The following is a 25,379-nucleotide window of genomic DNA, read 5'->3' as shown; positions in this document are numbered from 1 at the left end:
GTGAATTATAATGAGTATTTTTATGTGAGATACTTACAACATGTTCTCATTCCTATTATATAGAAGGAAAATAAGGCTCTTAATGTCTCAATGCCACCCCTGGGAAGAGGATAGTATTGAGAGGAACATAAGATTGGATTTGATGCAGAGGCTATTCACTAAAATACTCACAGATTAGACTGGAGGGGAACATAAGAAATCTGGGAAATTAAAGAGGGGTGGAGGGGTTGAATTATTTGGAGAGGTTGTAAGGAATTTAGACAATTTATGCCCAGAAAATGCTTCGCTACATCACAACCTATTTTATTTGAAAAGAGTTAATGAAGGGCAATCAAGTGACTAGTAAGGCTATTAATCTCCAAGTAGAGAAACAGTGTGATAAATATGCATACTATTTTTAATCTATACTCCAGGACAATTGGTTAATGGCTGAGAAAATTAATAAGGAATCCATATCCATGAGATGTTTGAAAAATCAATCAGAAGGACTAGCTTTATCAGTGACCCACACCAAAAATTTTGATAATTAGTACACGAATGTTAGAAATGATTCTTTATTCATGTTGTCAAAGTGGTGTTCCCAGTATACAGACTGGCAAAACAACAACAACAACAAAACAAGAAACAAAGAAACCCCTTCACAGTTTCTCCCATGCTTGCATGAATAGGTAATAAAAATCTTCCAATCCCAGAAGACTATGCTGTTGAGAGTAGCTTAAGCCGAAACCTCTGGACTCCACTGGGTCAGGTGCATAGACACTTCTGGAGATGTATGTTATCTGAGCTTACCAGAAAGTTGACAGAATCCTATAACTAGAATATTACTGCCTCTGCCGTGGGTGAATCTTTCTTACAAAGTGCTTTAAAGGACAGAGGACAAGGATGTCAGTGAGTTTACACAATAGGTTAGTCACCTTTTTTTCTTTCTCACTTTTTTTTTTTTGTATTCTTGTAAATTACACACAACAAACCTTACCACCTGAATGATTTTTAAGTGGACAGTTCAGTGTCAGTAAATACATTCATAATAGTGTGCTACCATCATCACCATCCATTTCCAGAACTTTCTCATTTTCCCAAACTGAACCCATTGAATAACTCCCTATTATCCCCTTTCTTGCCCAGTCCCTTGCAATCACCATTCAATTTTTTATCTCTATAATTTTGACTACTCTGAGAATCTTGTGTAAGTGGAGTAATACAGTATTTTTCTCTTTATGACTGGCTCATTTCACTTAACATAATGTCCTCAAGCTTTATCCATGTTATAGCATATATCATAATTTCCTTCCTTTATAAGGCTATTATTCCATTGTCACTTTTTTTTTTTTTTTTTTTTTTTTTTGGTGGGGGCTACTTTTTCTCAAGGATTTAGAGCTGGGGCAAATTTTGTCTGGAGACTTATGTTTATTGTAATATTCCATCTGGCAGCAAGACTTTATTATTATCTCTTTTGAATGAGATTATTGCTATTTATCAAAAGTGTCTAATAATTAAAATTTGCTTAAGTCAATTATCAGTGTTTACTATATAATCAACATCTTTAAGTGCTTATTTATTAAATCTCAGGATTATAAACCAATTCCAAGAAAAAAAACATAGTGGTATTTAGTAAATAGTTGCATTTAGTGAAGTAGGCATATTTTTAGGATTAAAAAAATGCTTATTTTTATTTTTTAGTTATTTATTTGAAAGTTGTTTACAAAAAAAAATCATTCTAAATAATTCTTTAGAGCTAGACTTTTGATTTCTAAATGGATTCAGAGTTTGGATTCAGTCTTTTAGAAATAGGACTGGCAGAGATTTTTTAGTTTCAAGTTAATTTTTTGCAGGTGTTCTCATTGCTTAAGGCAGAGGGCAGTAAGGAGAAATTCCCTTATAAATACCATGCCTGTCCTTAGGACAGAAACTTTTCATTTCTGCATTTTTATTTGCAATTGAGAAAGAGCCCAAGGAGGAATTAAGGTGAACAAAAACAGGGAATTTGAAGAAATCAAACAGAAAATGTTGCAAACGCAACAAGAATTAAAGACAAAAGAAATTATCAGGTTCAGACTAATGAAATAAATTATATTCAATTGTTTTCTAGTATTGGACAAAATAAATGCTTTTCTGTGCTGGGAGATAAAAGAACATACATTGAGTGTATTCCTTAAATATTACTATCTGCTAGGTCCTTTCAAAAAACGGTAGGGCAGGCTTGAGGTGTGTAAGGATACAAACGACAAGAAGAGTCAAGTGTGTATGAATAATATGCATGCAAATATACTGTATTTATAGGTAGCCAAAGCTTGTAATTTTAAATGCTAGCACTAGAACTATTTTTCCTTGGGTCTCAACCACCCTTCTGAAACTACAACCGTCACCTCTTCTCAAATCCATATTACCTATTAAAAATAGGTAATTATTTACCTTGAGGTCAAATATCACACTAGAAATGTTAAGATCCTGAAGAGCTCAATTTGTCAGTCAAATTAGCCATATTTTAGGAATATAATGTTTTTTCTTTATCTTCCCTTTTTCACTCCCAAAGTAGCAAACTAACACCCGAAAGCCATTTGTAAAGGACCAGTCAATAGCCTTTCATTATTAAAAAAAAAAAAAAAAAAGTCTAACACAGAATAAAACCTGTTTTAAAAGTTCTTTAAAAAAGCTTCCTTGGAGCATTTGATTTTGGCTCAGGTCAATGATCTCAAGGTGGTGAGATCAAGTCCTGTGTTGGGTTCTGTGTTAGGGTTAAGCCTACCTTAAAAATAAATTAATAAAAACCAAAGCTTCCTTGTCTTATAACAGTACTTACATTTTAACATTCTAGAACACCACTGATGAGAAAACAGGAAATACAATAAAACTTACAGGCATTCTTAAAATACCTGAGCCCATAAACTTTAATTCTTACTTTAGGTATTAATGAAGATGAAAGCAAAAAACATTAACATTTGTGCTTTTTATAAAAACAAGGCACTTTAGAGCCCTGATTATACTTTAATTTTTATCCTTTCCACTAATCCCATTAGCACAACACCCCTCCTTCTACATAAATCCTTCTGATTGTTTTAAAGGTACAATAGCAACATTTAAATACAAAAAACTGAGGATCTTGTGTAGGACTAAACATATCTGTGAACTTATGCAATAGGTAGCTTTTCAGTTATCTTGCTGCTTTAATACCTCAGTTATGTACAATGCATCATACACATTTTTTCATGAAAAAGTTTTGGTAAAAAAAAAAAAAAAAAAAAAAAAGAAAAAGTTTTGGTGCTTACAACTTTGGTTGTCTGGCCATCTCATTCTGCTCTAACTTGCAGCATAAATTCTGGGTGAGTCATATAAATTCTTTGAGTCTTATCTGTCAACCTCCTTTCAGTATATGCAAGTATGAGAATGTGTGTATATTTTTCCATGGGGTGGATTCACAACATACAATGGCTTCTTAAAGTAGCATATGATATAAAAGAGGGAACAATTTTAAAAATCAGTGAGTTAGGTACTTTTTAAGGCCTTGTAGTAGATGCTGTTGGTGCCTGCCCAGATCACCTTTACTGGCTGGTCCACTCACCTGTCAGCTGTTCTCAGTGTCTGTTAATAGAACTCACAATGCCTTCTTCACTAAAGGAAAATCCTCAGGGAAATGGAAGCCACCTTGCCTGGGAGGCTATGTAAACCACCACCCCCCAATCCCTGACCCACAGCAGAGCATACCCTTCACCAATGACTAATTGGCATATGGCAGACAGGCAAACCTCAGGGGAGGATCAATTCTCTGGTGCAATTTGTACAAGCCTTATCTTCTTTCCCTCCTTCTCCTCAAAGTACTCATTAAGAATCACTTGAACAGGGCAGCCCGGGTGGCTCAGTAGTTTAGCGCCACCTTTGGCCTAGGGCTTGATACTGGAGACCTGGGATCAAGTCACATGTTGGTCTCCCAGCATGGAACTTGGTTCTCCCTTTGCCTGTGCCTCTGCCCCTCTCTCTCTCTCTCTCTCTCTGTGTGTGTGTGTCTCATGACTAAATAAATAAAATCTTAAAAAAAAAAAAAAAAAAAAAGAATCACTTGAACAGAAATCCCTGCCCTCAGGCTCTACTTCCAAGGAAATGGTATAAGACAAGCATCTTGGAGCTCTTACATTTTATGAGTCTAGGAAGTGGTTTTAGGAATCCAGACTCTAAGAATGGATTTCAATCTTTCCCTCATTCATTCTGGATTATTTTGTAGCTAGATAATAATGAGGATGTGATCACTGACATAGGTAGAGTTTGACAGTCCCTAGCATGAGGCAGTGGAGTGATTGCTAAGACTTTACTTAGTTCAACATGGTGAAGTGGGATGGGATACAGCTGAAACAGGATCTATTACCTGGTGCAGTGTTCACTGGGTTGAGCAAAGTTCTCTCTCTAGGGAGAGAACTATAAAGACTGACACTGGGTTGCTCTTACTGAGGCGATCAATGTCTGAGAGATAACAAAATGTATTTATTAATCAACAACATAAAACAAAGAATGAGGATCAGTGGGCCTCCTCAGCACCATTGAAAGAGGCTCTTAAAGTCCATAGCCACAGGACATGTCATGCTGACATGGCTCAGAACCTAATTCTAAGAGTAGTAGAAATCCAGAGAAGATTGAATTATTACCCCTTTTAAGTGTTTTATATTAAAGTCAGTACCCTGATAGGCATGTGATCGTGAGCCATGGGAAGCGGGTATTGGGGTAGATGTACATGAGAACCTTTGAGAAACGTGAACTCCTGAATTCTCTTAAAAAATGTCTGAATCTGCAGGATTGGCTTAGTCCTTTTTTGTTTGAAGATAAAGGCCCACTTGTTGAAGACAATGCAGAGGCTTCAAAGGAGACAGATGCCTTACAGAACCTTGTCCTTCTGAGAATCTGCCCTATATTTTTTTCCTGGCCACCAGAAACTAAAATATCATCATATTCTAAGTGGGCAAGTGTTAGTTATGGTCAAGAAACCAGAGAAATTATGTGTCAAAAGTGCTGCAGCTCCTAGCACCAACATATGCTAACCCAAACCAGGAGATTATGCCTTAGAATGGATCCCAATGTTGAATTTCGAGGGCAAGACTCCAAAACCGGGTAAAAGACAGTTTGATGATATGAGAGCACTCTGCTGTCATTAGAATTTAAACGCTTTGCAATATTGGTAAGTGATGGTTCTAATACATTTCTGGAATGACATGCATGAGATAATGTAGAGATGCTGAGCTGTAGTGGCAAACTGTAGAAGAAGGGATCAAATGGCTTAAAGAAGCGGGACTGCTTGGAAGGTTCCATTATTTTTAAAAATGGAAAAGCCATCTAATGAACACATCCTTTGGGAGGGCCCACATCAGAAGTAGGACCAGAAGCTATTTGCATTCACATGAGGCAGAGAACAGAATACAGATGTGGTCTCGTCCCAGGCCTATGGTCTCTTGCTAATAGAGTTTGAAGAGACCTCCATCCCCTGATCACTCTGCTGAATTTTACATTAGTCCACTATCTTGATATGTTCATTAGATCTGGTAAACATGAGGCAAGCACATTAAGATTCCTATCTTACCATGGAGATAAACTACACAAAGATTCAGGGATCTCCCACATATGTAATATTTTTTAGGAATTTCACACCTTCTGACCCAGGGTAAAGCAAAGAAATGGCTTCTTGAAGATACAACTGAGTTACCAGCTTGAGAATCACCATGGCAGGAAGACCTACTGTCCTCAGAATGCAGTTTCTATCTTCAATCATTGGTGTCACCAGTAGACAGAAAACATGGATTCAGAAACCAAGAGGTTCAAGTGAAAGCCACTCCAGTGACTCACTTAGGGTATAATCTTTGGGCTTTGTGGGGTTTTAGTGGTCCTAGTTCCTAGGAGGCACAGATTCTAGGAGACACGTAAACTTCAATTTATAGCTTCTGACACAATGGGATCCCCATGATAGTTGACAAGTGAAGAAAGGACATGCTATGCTGGTAAGTATAATTGATCGTGACCATCATGAGGAAGTAGAGATGCTACTATAAAATGAGAACATGATGGGGTATGTTTATATTCAGGTGATCTACTGGGGCTTCTTTTGACACCCCTATGCCCAGTTGTAATTGGAAATGAGCACTGTAGCCATCACGGCCTGACAGCTTCTTGGAAGCCAGGATCTCTCCCCGTTCAAGGACAAAGGTCTGGGCCAACTTCCTAGGCAAGCCACCAGGACCAGCCAAAGTGCTCCCTGAAAGGAAGGGATTTTAGAATGGTGATGGTGGTGGCAGAAGGTATGAGTATTAGCCTCAAGACCAAGCAACAGCTGGGAATGTATTTCATTGTGTCCTCCCAGAATCCTAGAGCAGCTAGGCTCAGATGGAGTAAACGAAATGTGAAAAGCAAGTAAATCTGTCACCCAATGGGTTTGACCACAACTGGTACTGTCAGTTCTCAACCCAATTCCATTTAGTGTATCCTTCCCCCAAATGCTGTGAGTAAGCTGGTAACAGCTCATAGCTGCCCTCTTCCAGAGAACATTTCAGCTAAAAGGAGCCACCTAACCTAGAGGCTGTGCATTGAGCCACGGCTTCAGCCAATGACTGACTCACCTGAAGATAGAAAAGCATCACCCTTGCCTGAAGCTGAGAACAGTGCTATAGGACAATTTGGGTTCCAGACCATCCATAAAGGATCAGGATTACTCTTGTCTCCTTTCTTAGTGTTGGTTCTAAACAAAAGATTCGTGGCAGCCGTACTCTGTTTCAAAGAGAAAAACCACTTTATTGATATTATAAAAATCTAATAGACACAGAAAGAAAAAGGCACCTGGGTGGCTCAGTGGTTGAACGTCTACCTTTGGCTCAGGTCGTGATCCTGGGGTCTTGGATCGAGTCCCATATGAGGCTCCCTGTGAGGAGCCAGCTTCTCCCTCTGCCTATGTTTCTGCCTCTCTGTGTCTCTCGTGAATGAATAAATGAATGAATGAACAAACATACATACATTAAAAAGAAACTGAAAGAAAAAAAGGAAATCTGCACATAGATGAGGGCAATGGTAAGCAGTAAAGTAAAATAAGACAGACTTAGATCATCAGCTGAGGAAGTGGCCTGGGTGGAGCAGCCTCCACTCAGGTGAGACTTCTCTGACCATCGCCATGAGGGCTGTATTTATAGAGCAAGGGATGGGGTCTGAAATTAAACATTTGTTTGCCTATGTGCAGTTTGGAGCCAGCTGCATTCCTGTTACCAGGCCTTTGCATTTTCCAAGGAGACTGGACTAGGTGTGTTTGCATCCCCTCCGGACAGCCCAGGCTGGAGCTGGAGGGGATATAAGGCAGAACTTACAGATCTAGGCATCCAGATCAGAAGGGCAAATTCTCACCTGGAAGCCAGCTAATGTCAACTAATCAAGCTCCCGAGGCCACTTAGGCAGCACAAGTCTCACAAACTACATTCTTTAGCCTGTGTGCATTCCTGAAAGTCAAGGTGGCCTGTTATGCAAGACAAATCACAGAAAGCTCCATTCATACAAGACAGTGTATTTTCCACCCTGTCCTATTCTACTTCTCATACTCAACTTTTATCTGAGCTCACTCTGTGAATGAATCACTTGACCAGAAATCCCTGTCTCAGGCTCTGCTTTAAGGGCTATGAACCTTTGACAGTCCTCACATAGTTCCAGCATGATAGGCTTCTATGATTAGAGTAGGTGGAGGGAATAGAGAGTAGTGGAAGGGCAGAGAAGGCCAAGGAAGGTAGGGGCAACAATTTCTTGAGACCAGTGCTGTTTGACAGATAGCTTGACCAGGGTCTGGTACATCGGCCATTTGAAGGAAGAAATGGCCAGAGTGTAAGGAGAAGCTGCAAAATTGTCTTAAAATTAAGTAGTACTGATTGAGCAGCTTCCGTGGGCCAGAGATGAGGAGGAAGAGTGGATGAGTGATGGGTGGTGGCTGCAGTCTAGATCAATGCATCTCAAGTTTTAATGGGTAAGTCACTTGGGAATTTTTTTTAAATTCAGATTTTCATCCTGCTGTTCTTAGAAGTTCAAAGAGGACAACTTTATTGCTGATATGCAGACCACAGTTCCAGCACTATGACTTTATACTGGAGTGGTGTGATAAAAATCTAAGACCTAGGTGCAATTTAAGTTTTTTCTAGCATCCACACTAAGAAAAGTGGAGGAAATGAATTTTATAATATATTTTAATTGACCCAAGATATTTAAAATACTATCATTTCACCAATCAGTATGAAAATCACTAATACAATACTTTATATATATTTGCACTAGGTCTTCCAACTTCAGTTTATGTTTTATACTTGCAGAACCTCTCAGTTCAGATGTTAAGTTTTCATCGGAAATATGTATATTTTTGAATTCCATATCACCTTCAGTCAAAAGTAGATTCACGTAACTCAAGTTATTCCAAACTTAAGTATGTTAAAAGTTCCCCAATAACTGAATCAAGTATGAGCTTTTAAATGTAGTTTGATTAAAAGGGAATACGATTTAAAATTCAGTTCCTCAGTCACACTAGGCACATTTCAAATGCTCAAGTTACCATATTAAACAGAGTCACTCATGCAAAACAAACAAGAAGAATGCTGAATGGAAAATGAGGACAAAGGAACTTGGGAAAGGGCTTGAAGAGAATAGACACAGAGGGTTGACAGAAGTATGGTAGATTTTTTTTCCCCTGCTTCAAGAAATGGTGATTTATCGGGCAGGGGTGGGGGGTGGGGCAAATGAAGAGTCTGAGTGAACAATGGGAAAAGCCCCCATATATTTCTGACCATGTGTGGCTACAATTATTTTAACTTGCTTTGATAGTGCAAAGCCACCTGTATCTGGTTTTCTTCTGCAGCAATGTGGACCCAAACACTTGGCATTATTGTTTTTATTTACCAAAATATTGGATGTCAAACATTTCAAAGACTCAAAAGAAACATGGCCCTCAGGGGAGAGGTACCACAGGTGTTGGGACCTGCACAATTCTCCATCTGTCTTTTGATCAGTACGTACATTTTGACTCTAGGTTCTGGCTACGAAGATAAATTGGCACGTGTTTCAGAGGGGTACCCCTTGGGGCCACTACCCACAGGTTTGCATGACTTTTCTGGGCTAGTCTGCCTAATTCTCTGACCCCTGATCTGGTTCCCTATCATCCCAGCCATTCATGCCATAGAGCCCTAGTGTGTGGGGGGGTCTCATTCCTTAGAAAAATTCTTTCTCTCTTCTTACCCTTCTCCCTACTTCCTGGTAAGGACATAGTCCCAACCAGCCCTCTGACCTCTGTTCAACTCTGACTCTCACTATGATCTGGGTCTACTGTTCTGCTGTCCCTTCTGAATTGCTGACCCCATATGGTGGCCACCTATTGAACTGGTGACGCTTTGCTGCCCCCTGCTGGTTTCAAGCCTCCATAAATATTTGTTTAATGAATTCTGGAATTGTATTTTAATCGTGTACTTTTCCGAAGGCTAGTGTGTCATGAAAAGCTGCATAAAATTTTTTTGAAGTTAAGTAATGTTTGTTAAGTGGCTTCTGTACGTCAGAGGCATGAGCACTGGAGATACAGCAGTGAATAAAAGAGATCTATGCCCTTATATACTAGCTGGGGGTGGTTGTGGTGGTCGGGAGACCAACAAGAAATATATAAATAAAGTATGTGGTAAGTCAGGAATTTCACAAAAATAAATAAAGCCAAGAAGGGAGATAAGGAGTGAGCAAAACATTTAAATTTTCGACAAGGCCAAGAAAGTTCCCTTTGAGACACAAGGGAAGAAGGGAAGGACCAAAAAAACCCAGTAAGGTGGAAAGATGTTTAGCATGTTGGAGTAACATTAAGAAGACTGTGTGGCTGAAGCTTTAGAGCAGAGTGAATGATGGGGAGCAGGAGGCCATAGTTCAGAGAGCTAAGTGAAGTAGACAGAGGGGAGCAGACTGCATAGGGGGGACCTTTGGTCAACTACACATGTATAGGGTATAATTTCTATATATATAAAATATACACACTACTCTGAATCATGGAAGCTAATGGAGAGTTTTGACTTGAAGAGAGACATGACATGGCATATTGAAATAGATCACACTGAGGATGATCTGATGAATACACTGCAGGGGTGGCAAGGGACAAGGAGGTATGGAGCAACACTGACTTGGCCCAGTACGGTAGAGTGGAGGCAGTGAGATGTGGCCAAATTCTGGGTATATGCTGAAGGTAGAAAATTTGCTCAAAGAAAATTAGAAGGCTCAATGGCGACCAGATGGCTGAGCAAACAAATGGCTGAGGTTGCAGTTTATGGAGACAGAGACGTCTTGGGAAGGGCAGGTCGGAGGGATGCAGGTAGAGAAGAAAACCAAAGTAGTTCTTTGAGAGCGTTCTGTTTGAGATGCCTATTGGACATATACCAAATTGGAGATCAGAATAGAAATCTAAGGTAGTGATATAATTTTGGAAGATACAGCCTATAGATAGATGGTATTTAGAGCTGTAACTCTGTATGGGATCAAATTAAGAACATTAATTCACTGTGGCAGAAGTTGATGCTAAAACTGAATTGTCGCTTGCAATGTGAACATGGTTCTGACTTCAAGGGTGCAACTTCATTTGAGATTTAAATGCCCATTTTGCTATGGGATGTACGACTTTATTCTCCTATTATTTTTCTTTATTTGAACGTTTACGAAACCAGAGTTCACATAACTCACTTTGTCTGGTCTTCACCTGGCACGACTCTATTCTTTTTGAATTAATTCTACCTCTGACTTTTTCCTCTTAGTTCATTGTAATTCAAGTATTGGCTAGCAGTTATAGGATGTGAAGACAGGTGCAAACACTGGCAGTGTTATGCAGTGCCTGCCATGCTTGGCCCATTCCCACATCTTGTTCAACTAGAAAATTTCTGCACATCCTTTATGACTCACTTTGTTTGTCAGGCCCTCTGGAAGTCCTTGATGTCCCTGGTGAGTGCCTAGTGCTCCTTTTTTGTTGTTTTGTTTTCATCCTGTATCCTTTTACAGCCCTTGCCATATACATCGAAGCTCACACCTCATTGGTGAGAGAATATTAAGAAGCCTTGAACAAATGGAGAGTCATACTGTGTTCATGAGATGGAAGAAATGGGCCATCTCTCTCCCAATCCCAATCTCCCAATACAGTTTTATGCAATCTGTCAAAATATTCTATAAATTTACAATCAGATTCTAAAATCTGTATGGAAATACAAATGTACTAGAATAGCCCAAACAATTTTGAAAAAGATGAACAAATTTGAAGATTAATACTGCCTGACTTCGAGATTTACTACAAAGGTACCATAAGCAAGCCTGTGTGATACTGCCAGAAAGAGAAACCCGTCAATAAAGCAGAACAGGGAGTCCAGAATAGGTCTACCCAAGAACGAAGTACTAATTTTTAGTGGTGCAGAGGCAATTCAGTGGAGGAAAGATTATATTTTCAACAGTTGTTACTAGAAGAATTGGAAAGCCATATGCAAGAAATGAGCTTTGATTCTTACTTTGCATCATATACATGAATAGACTGGAACTTGTAAAATGAAACAGGCAAAAAGCTTTGTGACCTGGGGTTAGGCAATGCTTTCTCATGTCCACCACTAAAAGTATGATCAATATGAAAATATAATTTAATTAAAGTTAAGAACTTCTCTTCAAAGGCACTGTTAAGAGGGTGAAAATACAAGTCATGGACTGGGAGAAAATATTTTAAGTTCCATATCTGATGAAAGACTTGTATCCTTGATAACTCAGGAACTCTCAAAACTCAGTAATAATAAAAAGATGCAACAAAAAATTGAACAAAACATATGAACAGATGCTTTGGCAAAGAAGACATACAAATGCCAAACAAATGAAAAGATGTTCAACATTACTCATCATGGGAGAAATACAATCACAACTACAATGAGATAGCACTAGTGTTGTATTCCTTCTTAATGAAGGAGCACCAAATAAGCATAAAAATCAGAGCACTTTTTGAAACTTTATTAAAGGTGGGTAATATATCAAAGGAGCACTAGAGGATAAAAGATTAAGATGGATTATTCAAAAATAAAAAGGATAGTAATGGTGAACCCTTTTAACATTATAGAGTATTAATGACAATATCTAACTGCTGTTAATAAAAGAACAAGTCTTTAGCAGGCCAAGATGCATTCTTCACACTGCATCATTAAAGGGTGGATTGAAAAGATTTGCCTCTTTATAGGATGATCTATCTATTATCATCAATTTTGCAAGCTAGAAATAAAATTATATTCAAAGAGGCACTTGGAGAAAGTTTCCTCCATCATGTTGATCAAGAAATTCTTTAGAAATTCATGGATATTTGGCGTATCCAGAATAGTAATAGTAGGTCAGAAGCAATCAACACAAAATCAACTTGAGATAACAGGACGCAAAATAAAACTTAATAACCATAAAGAAATTTTAAGGCCTTTTGTCTCAGCACTACTGCTAATAATTGACTATCTGATCTCATTGCTGAATACGTCAAAGAAATGAATGTATAGTTGGCCTTCATTGTCCTTGGGTTAAGCACAGTCTGTCACCATCTCCTAAGGTAGCCATCAGTTTTCCCAGTGTCTTTCTCTCTATTGTTTTGTTGTTATTATTATTAATAGCAGAAAGGCACCTTTTGTAGTTTTTATTTAAAAATACTTTGACTATAAATTGAAAGTACTCATACTGCCTTCAGTGTTTATTAAATATATTTACATTTTAAAGGATATAGAATGTTTAAAAATATCCTCAAGTTCAGAACGTCATTAATTTCTAATATGCTCTTCCGGATATGTATCACATGTACTAATCTTGGGCTGGGAAAATAGAATCTGCAAGCCTATGTGGAGACAAATGAAACCTAAATTTGGCTTTTGGAGAGTCTTCTGGAAACTTGGATGCAGATATCATTCTTTTTGTGGAGTATGGCTTCCAACACTGCAGCCTTTGGGTGCATTTAAGGATTTGAAGAAGCTGAATCTGTACCTTTCTCAGGGCACAGTAAGAGAATGCTATAGAGGCAGCTAAGTTGTGACACCAGGTGTATTTCATGGGCAGGCTTTCCTAACCCAATCCTGGGGCACTTTGAACAAATCCATCAAAAGAGTTCTGGAGCATTGTTATTGCCAGCCCAGCCCAGTTCTAGGGTGAACTACCTGTGAAGTTCCCTTTGGGAGAAGAATTTCACTGAGCAATGTGCCTGTTTGGAGAGAAGTAGAAGCTGTTGAGGGAAAGGTGAGAGTCAGAACTGTTGTTTCTGGAAGCTGCTGCACCTTTACGTTACCATCATGGAGTCAGTACCCAGAGGAGCTGCTGCCCAGAGTTTCTCACAGGTCTCCACAGGACATGATCTGCTTGGAATAAGGCTTGTTATTCTATCATTACAGACTAAATATGGAGAGAATAATTGCTCATGGCCAAAATCTACTGTTTGGCTAGTCATCCTGGGGATGTCTTGTTACATTGCAGTAGTAATAGAATAGTAGTGGACACATTGTTTTATGTATTTGAGAAAATATCCTGTTTCTTTGACTTCTCTAGTGTAACAAGGATGCTATCAACCAAGGTACTTCCTCTTTGGACACTTTAACCAGTTTAAGTGTGGTACATGACCTAAAATGGGCTAATCATAATCCTATGTTACCTTTGCTAAAGTGATTGGACCAAGAGATGGCATGTGAGCTAACCAAGGACAGTCTGGGTCCCTTCCTACACATTTGATTAAAGCTGGAGAAGAAAACTCTTTTTCCTATTGAGTTAGTAAGTAGCCTGAGGCCATGTTCCTACAGTATGGAGAAAGCCTTCCTTCAGTAGGCCAGCATGAAGTTGCACAAAGAATAGCACAGATCAGAGAGGAAGGGAGAGAACTCATTATTCTTGGGCCTCTGGTTCCAGTCTCCTAGGTCATCTGAGATTCTCTGGTCCTGCCTCTTTTTTTTTTTTTTTTTTTTTTCAAATTTTAGAGCTATAATAAGGTTACTATCATTTGTTTACAATCTAGCTGAAAATGTTAATGTAATTAACACATAATTATGTAGAGGACAGAAAAATCAAAACTGACAGTGATAACACTGGATACAACTTAATTCCCAATACATAATCAGTAAGAAATAAAAATTTAACAAAGTATGAAGGTCTTAATCAATTTCAAGGTAGTGAAACTGAACAACAAAAAAAAAAAAAAAAAGGAAAAAGAAAATTGGGCAGCCTGGTGGCTTAGTGGTTTAGCACTGCCTTCAGCCCAGAGACCTGGGATCGAGTCCCATGTCAGGCTCCCTGTATGGAGCCTGCTTCTCCCTCTGTCTGTGTCTCTACCTCTCTGTCTCTCTCTCTCTACTCTGTGTCTCTCATGAATAAATAAATAAAATCTTTAAAAAAATAAGAAAATCGCTATTATATAGTCTTATTACAACATTTTTTTGATGTTGCTTTTGGAAAGAAAATGACCCAATAATACTACACAGATTCTGGACGTTGTTTAGGATTTGCATAGTACTTAAAAATTTGTCTCACCATGGGAATCTTAGCTAATAAGACAGTGAAGAAGTCTATTGAGATCTTTGGTTAAGGGAAGATAACATTTGGATTCTGTTTCAGGTGAAGAATCATTTAGAACGATGCCTCAAAAGATTGAATTTTTAAATATTTCAAAATTCAAGAATTTTAGCAAATCACAATTTTGTCTTGGTATTTCACTGATGACCATCCTTGATAATATGTGTGTTTAATATGATGGTCCAGCCTCTTTTCGTCAGTCATGAATAATATCCCAGTCTTAACTCTAATCCACTTTCCAGGAATCTCTTAGACTGTTGTCACCTTATTTGTACTTACATATATATTTAAGGAGTAACAAGTAATCTAACAAAAACCTTAGCAAAATACAATTTAAAAACTTGATTTGTGGGATTATAGAAGTTTATAACTGGAGGAGATGTTAGAACTCATCTGGTTCCATATTTTATAAGTAAGGGAATGAAATGCAAGGACTAAGGTCATGTTTGCTGCAAAGAAAAAAAATGCTCCCCAACTAAATATAAAGGATTCTTATGTTACCCATTGTTTTGCTGTTACTGTGGCTGAGGTTTCTTTCTTTTTACATCCAAACCTCTTTGAACTGCCCTATATTTAATTTATTAAGTGATAGGATTTAATGCACTGATTCTCAAAGCATAGACCTTGGACCAACAGTATCAATAGCACCTGAAAACTTAATATGAAATAAAAATTATTTTTTTATTATTTATTTATTCATGACAGAGAGAGAGACCGAGAGAGAGAGAGAGGCAGAGACACAGGCAGAGGGAGAAGCAGGCTCCATACAGGGAGCCCAATGTGGGACTCGAACCTGGGTCTCCAGGATCACACCCTGGGCCAAAGGCAGGCACTAAACCACTGAGCCACCCAGGAATCCCCTGAAATACAAATTCTTGAGCCCACCCCAGACCCATTCCAGCTCTGGTGGTAGGGTCTGGCAATCTGTGTGTCAACAAGCCCTCAGGTTACACTGATACTCTAGGTTTGTGGAATGACAAAGGTCTGAATGTTACTAAACTGAGGCTTTAAGTCGAGCTTCTTTAACTAAGTGGTGCCCATTGGTAGCTCACCAAACTTAAGGCAAATCTATTATACTTTCCCCTTCTTGAAACCCTTTAAGAACCTCTCCTCATAGGCTACAGAACACAGTTTAACCCCTTTAGCCCCATGTAAAGTGAGCCCCTCTAAGTCTGCAACTTCTCCTTTCAACCCCTACCTTAACTTGTGGCCCTAACAGCACCACTGCCTCTGTTCCATTACCTGTATTCCTCTCTCACCAGGAATACTTGTTCTTACCTCTTCACCTGACTCAGCTGCTTTGTGTATCAGACTGGAGGCCCAGGACTTTTTGGAAGTCTTGGGTTTCCTCCCAGGATAGGTTCTATGTTTCCTCTATTGTCTTTGTAATAGTCTATGCACATGACTATCACTGAGAGATAAAAACATGTAGGTATTAAGTACTTAGATGAAGACAAAAGAGCTTCCTGGGACAAAAGAATGGCTAGTACAAAGGTCCTGTGTTAAGAATGAGCATGGCACAAACAATGAAATGACAAATGTGGTTGGAATGGAAAGGGTGAGAGGAAACGGAGTCGTATAAATGGAGGTTGGAGAGATGGGTAAGGGTCAAATCAAGCAGCACTGTAGGTAATAGGGGGATTTGTTTGTGTCTTAAGACGAATAGGGAAATGTGGTCATACTTAAAGAAAAATGAGTGTAGTAAGACTTGCATTTTAAGAGGACATTTTGGCCTTTTGTTTGAGGATATTGAGAGCAGTATTAGGTACCTATTAGGAAACCACTGCAGTAGTACAAGGAAGAGACAATAGTAGCTAAGACTTCTAATGTTATGATAGTGAAAATAAAGAGAAAGGAATGATTCATAAAATTTTTAGGATTTAGCGATGGCTGGTTAGGAGGGCTGAGGCAGAGTGAAAAGAATGCCTCTAAGGCTTTTGGTTTGTGTAACTTGTGCATTTAGCCATTTATTTGGATAATACAGGAAGAAGATAAACTGGAAGATTTTGGACATCAGAATTTGAGACAATGTCACATCAGTCGTCAAACGTGGAGGTCAAGGATGAATACAAAAATTTGGGGTCAACTGCTCAAAGATAGTCTTTATGTGAAAGGTTTTATTGGATCAGTGGGGATAGAGGCCAGATTGTTATGGGTTGAATAATGAGTGGTTGCCAGAGAGATGAGTAGGGGGTTGGGAGAAATGGGTGAAGAGGGGAGGAAGATACAGGCCTCCAGTTATGAGTGAGTCACAAAAATAAAAAGCAGAGCATAAGAAATAAAGCCAAAGGTATTGTAATAGAGATATAATGGGACAGATGTGTCTATACTTGAGATAAACATAGTGAATTGACAAGTTGATACATTATGCTAAGTTGTACACCTGAACTTATGTAACACTTTATGTACAATATTTCTTTTAAATGAGTGGAAAGTAAGTCAACAGAATTGGTACATTTTGTTAAGTGTCTTGAGAAGTGAAAATGTGAAATAAAGGACAATGATAAGATTGCCACTGAAATGGGGAGTGTAAACAAACTTGGGTTTTACATAAAAAATAAGGTTGGGGGGAGTTTCCATCCATGAGTATGTATTCTCACAGAAAAGTTACAGTCTTGATCATACACAGAGTCTGAAGGGTTAGCTAACCCTCCTTCCATTGGTTAGCATTTTTAGGGATCACTTCAGGGCTTTGAAATTGTATCCTGTATTATTATTGAGATGCCAGGTATGCAGAGTGAGGTATTGAGAAGTACATGCGATTTGACATCATTGGTTTTGAGTTCGAGTCCTATCTTTACAATTATAAACCCTTGGACCCTGGCCACCTTCTTCCTTAATTTATTTTCCTCAATTGCATTTACTCATTAATAGAGAGGAGAGGGTAACTCTTGTCTCATATGATTATTGTAAGGAGTCAGTGTGTAAGTGACAAAACCCTGAAAAAATATTAGTTATTTTAGTACAGCAGTGTCTATGGCCATGGGATTTTAAAGCCTGAAGTTTCTTTGCGGATCCTTAGTCTAACAACAACTCCAGTAAAGGTCATGAAGAAACAGGCCCAGAGCAGCAGGGGAGGGATGGGAAATAAGAATCCCCTTCATTGTGTACTGTCCGTTATTTCATGTTGTTCAATCACCTTTGGAAGAATTGATTTAGGTGGTTACTTTGTTATGGCTGGCTAATTTGTTTTTAATTTATGTCTATTATATCTATTTCCAAAACAAGATTTAATGCAACTTATGATAAACATGCTTGTCTTCGTGTATTCTGGGTAAGTGTAGGTTTGAAGTTAGTATCTAGTTAACTCAGTAGTGGCAATTGTTGGCCATGCTGGGGTATCTGTACTACCCAATAGGGGAACACTACAGTTTAAATAATCTGAGCAAAATTAACAGGTATCTCAGTCCCTGTGCATTCTCAAAGTGTGGCCTATTTATTATAAGCAGTCAATGTCCTAGTACTTCTTTAAGACTGTTTTTGAGAATATGGTAAATAAAGCTAGATTTACTGTTACTATCCTTCACTTGCCACTATATAGCTATAGACAGCAATGATGAACGTTCAGTTAAACTCTCCTGAAATTACTTCTACATATTTTTTCCAGGTATTGCCTCTCATCATCATTTGTTCTCAGTCAATGCTTCTTGTAGTGTTTATGAAAATTTCATAAATCTTATCTTTTGCTTCATGTTCAAGTTTAGTGATCTTCTTTCACTTTTACTGTCCTTTTGATATATCATTCTCATTACAGTGGAAGGGGAAGGCTTGAATAGATTTTGAGCCAAGCATAAGATTTGTAAAACTTTCACAATTGTCCATTTTATCAGAATTTGTGATTTTAAGAAAACTGGCTAAGAATCTTAAGATATATTTATAAGACTGGTATTGATTTGAGGTTAATAACTTTAATGTCTGGGTAGTATATAAAAATGAAACATCATTGATTTTGAAAAACACTTGGATTCTATATGAAATAATTACTTAGTTAACTGAAATGGGCCTTCCAGTTTCAACAATTTTAGAAGAGTGACAAAGACCAAGATGAACAGTTTCTTAAGAAACCAAGTCACTAGGTGAAACCTGAGCAGGTCTATGTATCTTCTACCTCTTCATCTTGTGTAAGAAACAGAGTTATCCTCAACACTTACTGAATAAATTATTGGTCCTTTGAACACACCAAAGCAATATTATAGTTGAAGCTTGTCTAGAAAGTGAGTCAACTGAATGTTGTGAAATAGGGACTGGTTATCTGTTAAAAAACCATTTTCTCTTTTCAAAGAACTTAACAAAGTAGTGACTCTATTTACATGAGTAAGGTGTTTTCAGTGCAGGCACACAGTGTCATCATCCTGGAGTTGTGTGTGCCATAGAATGCTTAATAGGTAAGAACCTCTTATAATGTAGTCCTTTGATTTGTCAGTATTGACACAGTCTTTGGATGGGATCTAAAAAGGGCTGGCTTCTTTATGAAACGGATACTGAAGTGAATGGTTTTGGAAAGAGGTTTTACTCTATTTGCATTTGACAAATGAACAAATTAGTTGGCAATTGTTTTTTATGAAATAAAAGCAAACTGTTAAAAGAATGCAGGCCAGGACAAATCTTCTTATCAAGGTCTGGGATCTAATTTTAAGTATATACTCTGGCCTTTAGTAAAAGATGAAATCATCCATAGTTAATAAGAATTGCTTCTGTTTCCACAATTCTCTGGCAGCCCATTTAAATGTGTAACAATATATACTCTGAATCTATTACATTATACTCTAAAGCCTTTTCCTGAATTCTTTCATCTAGAAAAAGACCAGCTGGTCACCATTTTCTTTTTACTTACTGATGTTAAAAATATTCATTGCCATCTATTTTCTCAGCTTGAACAATCCAAATTTATGTAACCTTTTCACACAGGATCTGATTTTTCTCTTTTCTGAACTTATAATCTCCCTGAAACTCTCTCCAGGTTATTCCTACACTTGGATGTAAAACTTAATGAAGTTGTCCTGATACTACAGAAGCCCTGGCTCTTTAGTCTCCATCATTCACCCCACCCCTTATCTTGCACACTATCCTATTGCTCACCTTCCTGGTATTGCTATCTTCTGCTCTTGTAGTTCTAGGTTTATTTTTATTTTATTTTTTTTGTAATTCTAGGTTTAATAAGAAAGCCCTCCATCTCTAATTTCCTCCCTAGGGTCTGTTATTTCCTTCATTGGAGGCAATGCTTTAAATCCACAATTGTACAAAGTTTGTAATACAAATATACTCCAAAAGAGATAATATAACATTATTTCCATAAAATTAATAATGCCTAATAAAAGTTTCAGAGATTATGTAATGATTGCATTTAAATGCCCAATTTTACTTTGTTTACTCCTTTGAATTATCACTTTTGTTTAGAAGTGGTAATGGTTCTTCCCTGGAAATTACTAGGTAGTGATGGGACACCTTACTGGGCTCTTAATAAAAAGTGGACTATCCAATGCTTAGACCTAGCTCTGAGTGTATTACTCCTTGACCTATCTTCAAGCATACTGATTCTATTTTTCTTTTTTAAAAAAGTTTTTATTTAAATTCTAGTTAGTTTACAGTGTAATATTAGTTTCAAGTGTACAATACGGTGATTCAACACTTCCATACTGATTCATCCATTCTTTTTTTTTTAAGATTTTATTTATTTATTCATGAAAGACAGAGAGAGAGAGAGAGAGGCAGTGACACAGGCAGAGGGAGAAGCAGGCTCCTAGCAGGGAGCCCAATGTGGGACTTGATCCTCGGACTGGGATCACGCCCTGAGTCAAAGGCAGACACTCAACAACTGAGCCACCGAGGTGTCCCATACTGATACTTTCTATGGCGATTTCCAGTCCACTAATGATACCATCAAAGGCATTTTTTATGTATATTCTTTATTCTTCAATTGTGTGAAAGAATAATTGCAGATGACTAGATTGAAGAAAAAGTGGCTTGGCTCCAACAGCAGGGTACAAGCAACACACATAGGAGACATTCTTGAAATGCCAGATTCCAGTAAACAGGAAACACTGTACTGCATGGCACTATGGGACCTCATCCTCACAAGGCCGCTACTTTGAAGAGCAGGAGATGTAGCTGACTCTCCTAACACAGAGAAATAAATGCAAAAGTTGGACAAAATGAAGAAACAGAGGCATATGTTCCAAATGAAAGAACAGAACAAAACCACAAGAGACTTAAGTGAAACAGAAGTAAGTAATATGCTTGATAGAGATCTAAAAATAATAGTAAAAAAGATACTCACCAAACTTAAGAGTGGAGGACATCAGTGAGACCCTTAACAGATAAAAAAGAAGTAATCAGAAATGAAGAACACAATAAATGAAATAAAAAAATAAATTAGATGAAATAAATAGACTAGGGAAGCAGAAGAATGAATCGATGACCTGGAGGACAGAAAAATGGAAAGTGATCAAGCTAAGCAGGTGAGAAAGAGAGAGAGAGAGAGAGAGAAACTATGCAAAATGAGAATAGACTTAGAGAACTCCGTGACTCCATCAGTATAATAACATTCACATTATAAGGATCCTAAAAGAATAGAGAGAAAAGGGGTTAGAAAAATTATGTGCAGAAATAATCACTGAAAACTTCCCAAATCTGGAAAAGAAAACAAAAGTTCACAGCCAGGAGGCAGAGATTCCCCAATAAAAATCAATCCAAGGAGGTCCAAACCAAGACACATAGTTATTAAAATGGCAAAAATTAGTGATCAAGACAGAATTTAAAAGCAGCGAGAGTAAAGAAGATGGTTATAGTTATTACCCCATAAGGTTATCAGCAGATTTTTCAGCACAAACTTTGCACACCAGAAGGGAATGGCATGATATACTCAAAATGCTTAAAGAAAAATACATGCAACCAAGAATACTCTATTCAGTAAAGCTAGCCTTCAGAAAAAGAGAGATTATAAAATTAACAATCAAAAGTTAAAGGAATTCATCACCACTAAACCAACTCTGTAAGGATTGTGAAAGGGGACACTCTGAGTGGGAAGAAAATACCTTAAGTCAGAGTAAGAAAAGTAGGAAACACAAAAGCAGTAAAAATCAGCGTCTATAAAAAAAAAATATCAAGGGACTCACAAAACAAAAGGATGTAAAGTAAGACACAATATACCTAAAACATTGGGAGAAGAGTAAAGAATGAATTCAAGCTTAAGTGACAATCAACTTTAATATAGACTGCTACATGCAGAAGATATTGTATAGAAACCTAATGGTAACCACAAATCAAAAACCAGTAACAGATACACAAAGAATAAAGAGAAAGGAATCCACATATATCATTAAATAAAGTCAGAAAACCATGAGAGAAGAGAGCAAGAAAGGAACAGAAAAGAACTATAAAAACAACCATAAAACCACTAACAAAATGGCAATAAATACATACCTATTAGTAATTACTTTGAATGTAAATGGACTAAAAGCTCCAATCAAAAGACATAGGGTGACAAAATGGAATACAAAAATGAAGACCCATCTAAATGCTCCCTACAATAATTTATTTCAGACCTAAAGACATGCAGATGCAAAGTGAGGATATCGAAAAGCATTTACCATTCAAATGGAAGGGAAGGGATCCCTGCGTGGCTCAGTAGTTTAGCGCCTGCCTTCGGTCCAGGGCATGATCCTGAGTCCCAGGATCGAGTCCCACGTCGGGCTCCCTGCATGGAGCCTGCTTCTCCCTCTGTCTGTGTCTCTGCCTCTCTCTCTCTGTCTCTCAGGAATAAATAAATAAAATACTTAAGACAAAACAAAACAAAACAAAAAAATGAAAGTGAAAAGAAAGCCAGGGTAGCAATACTTATATTAGACACAATGGACTTTAAAACAAAAACTGTAACAAGAAACAAAGAAGGACACTATATAATAATAAAGGGCACAATCCAACATGAAGATATAACAATTGTAAATATTTATGTACACAATGTGGAAGTACTCAAGTACATAAAGTAGCTAATAACAAGCATAAAGGAAGTAATCGGTAGGAATACAGTAATAGTAGGGGACTTTAACACCCCACTTACATTGATAGGTCATCCAAACAGAGAATCAACAAGGAAAGAGTGGCCTTCAATGACACACTGGAAAAGGTGGATTTAACAGATATATTTAGAACATTCCTTCCTAAAACAGCTGAATTCTCATTCTTTTCAAGTGTGCATGGAACATTCTCCAGAATAGATCACTTATTAGGCTATAAAACAAGTCTCAACAAATTAAAAAAGATCAAAGTCATACCATGCATCTTTTCTGACCACAATGTTATGAAACTAGAAATCAGCCACAAGAAAAAAATCTGGGAAGAACACAAATATACACAAACGAAATAACATACTACTAAACAATGAATGAGTCAAACAAAACAACAACAACAACAACAACAAAAAAAACAAATAAGAAATAAAAAATTGCATGGAAACAATATAAAATAAAAAATAAATGGTCCAAAATATCTGGGATTCAGCAAAAGTGGCTCTAAGTGGGAAGTTTATAACCATACAGGCCTACCTCAAGAAGCAAAAATCTCAAGCAACCTAACCTTACCCATAAAGGAGCTAGAAAAAGGACAGCTAGCAGAAGGAAGGAAATAATTAATAGTAGAGCAGAAATAAATCATATAGAAATTTAAGAAAACAAACAATAGAACAGTGAAATCAGTAGTTGGTTCTTTGAAGAGATCAACCAAAATGATAACTCTTTAGCCAGACTCATTAAAAAAATTAAAGAGGCCTCAAACAAAATCAGAAATGAAAGAGAAACAGCAACAGACACCAAAGATATACAAAGAATTATAAGAGAACATTATGAAAATTAAACCCCAGCATATCGGACACCTAGAAGGAATGAATAAATTCCTAGAAACATATACCAACATTGAAGCGGGAAAAAAGAGAAAATTTGAAAATCATGACTGCTAGCAATAACATATTGACAATAAGAAAACAATAAGAAAACTCCCAGTGAAAAAAATTCCAGGACCAGAGGGCTTGACAGACAAATTCTATCAAACATTTAATGAAGAGTCAAAACCTATTCTCAAAATATTCCAAAAAACAGAAGAGGAAGGAAAGCTTCCAAATTAATTGTGAAGCCAGCATTACCCTGACAGCAAAACCAGATAAAGATGTCACAAAAAAGAGAACTACAGGCCAGAATCTCTGATGATCATCCATGTAAAAATCCTCAACAAAATCTTATCACATCAAATTGAACAATACATTAAAAAATCATCTATTACAAACAAGTAAGATTATTTCCACAATGTGAGGGTGGTTCAATATTCACAATGTAATACATCGCATCAATAATAAAAAGGATAAAAATCATATGATTATTTCAATAGATCCAGAAAAAGCATTTGACAAAGCACACCCATTCACGATAAAAACATTTGCTGAAGTAGATTTAGAGAGAACCTACCTCAACATGATATAGGCCTTATATAAAACCCAACTTCGATGGGGAAAAACAGAAAACTTTTCCCCTAAGGCCAGGAACAAAACAAGAATGTCCACCCTCACTGCTTTTATTCATCATAGTACTGGAAGTTCTAGCCACATGCAATGAGACAAGAGAAATGAATAAAAGGCACCCAAAGTGGTAAGGAAGAAGTAAAACTCTACTTGCTGATGACATAATAATATATATAAGAACACCCCCCAAGTCTCCATCAAAATGCACTAGAATTGATGAATGAATTCAGTAAGGTCACAGGATACAAAATCAACTTACTGAAATCTGTTGCATTTCTATACAATAATAACGAAGCAGCACAAAGAGAAATTAAGAAAGCCATCTCATTTACAACTGCACCAAAAAGAATAAAATATCTAGGAGGGGAAAGAGGGAAACAGCCCAAGTGTCCCATTGACTGATTATGTATAAATTATATGTATAATGAAATGACACTTAGCCATAAAAAATATATAAATTATATATATAATGAAATAACAGCTGTAAAAAATAATAAAGTTTTGTCATTGCAACAAATGACATATAAATGGAGCTAGAGAGTATTAAGTCAGACAGAGAAAGACAAATGCCATATATGATTTCACTCATATGTGAAATTTAAGATACAAAACAAATGAACAAAGGGAAAAAGAGAGAGAGAGAGACAAACCAAGAAACAGACTCTTAACTATAGAGAACAAACTGATGGTTACCAGAGGGGAGGTAGGCGGGTGAGGGGTGGGATGGGGGAAATAGGTGATTGGAATTAGATATTACACTTAACATCATGCAAAAAGTCTTCAAAAAGATGCTAATTCTCTGGGATCCCTGGGTGGCGCAGCGGTTTGGCGCCTGCCTTTGGCCCAGGGCGTGATCCTGGAGACCCAGGATCGAGTCCCACGTCGGGCTCCCGGTGCATGGAGCCTGCTTCTCCCTCTGCCTGTGTCTCTGCCTCTCTCTCTCTCTCTGTGACTATCATAAATAAATAAAAATTAAAAAAAAAAGATGCTAATTCTCAAAGATATAAAAAATATTTTATTTCTTTTAGACACTGGGATAAATTTTGAGTCGGAAAATAGGATGACATACGGAATTAACAAATCATTTATATTGTACACCTTCAATTAATATAACACTGTATGTTTGCTACACTGGAATTAAAAAAAAAATTAAATACCTTTCTGAGAATTGTAACACCTATGCCATATCTGAGTAGGTTTTTATGATTTCCTTGTTTCTTGTGCTTTTGCCTTATCTTTCGGAATGGCATGTGACCTCTTTGTTGAAAGCCAGACATCTTTACATCAGATAACAGGCTTTGAATTAAATAAG

General features: G+C 37.4%; 3 long non-coding RNA genes across 7 annotated transcripts in view; 1 reads left to right on the top strand and 2 right to left on the bottom strand.

Moving 5' to 3' along the window:
- The window catches only part of LOC144314171 (uncharacterized), a 65,879-nt gene that overhangs the window by 3,137 nt on the left and 37,363 nt on the right, over positions 1 to 25,379 (top strand). The gene's annotated exons all lie outside the window — the stretch shown is intronic.
- The window catches only part of LOC144314173 (uncharacterized), a 75,756-nt gene continuing 50,915 nt past the window's right edge, over positions 539 to 25,379 (bottom strand). For all 4 annotated transcript variants that reach the window (XR_013379966.1, XR_013379962.1, XR_013379967.1 and 1 more), the window contains one exon: positions 539 to 860. This is a non-coding gene — a long non-coding RNA (uncharacterized LOC144314173). The remainder of the gene's footprint in view (positions 861 to 25,379) is intronic.
- LOC144313442 (uncharacterized) lies at positions 20,218 to 24,958 on the bottom strand. Its single transcript, XR_013379088.1, has 3 exons — positions 22,149 to 24,958; positions 20,837 to 20,868; positions 20,218 to 20,676 (listed from the first exon to the last, which is right to left on the bottom strand). It is a non-coding gene; the product is annotated as an uncharacterized LOC144313442 (long non-coding RNA).

The sequence above is a fragment of the Canis aureus genome, chromosome 5 (genome assembly GCF_053574225.1).
Source record: "Canis aureus isolate CA01 chromosome 5, VMU_Caureus_v.1.0, whole genome shotgun sequence".
In the NCBI taxonomy this organism is placed as follows: domain Eukaryota; kingdom Metazoa; phylum Chordata; class Mammalia; order Carnivora; family Canidae; genus Canis; species Canis aureus.
This window is presented reverse-complemented; position numbering and strand designations above follow the sequence as displayed.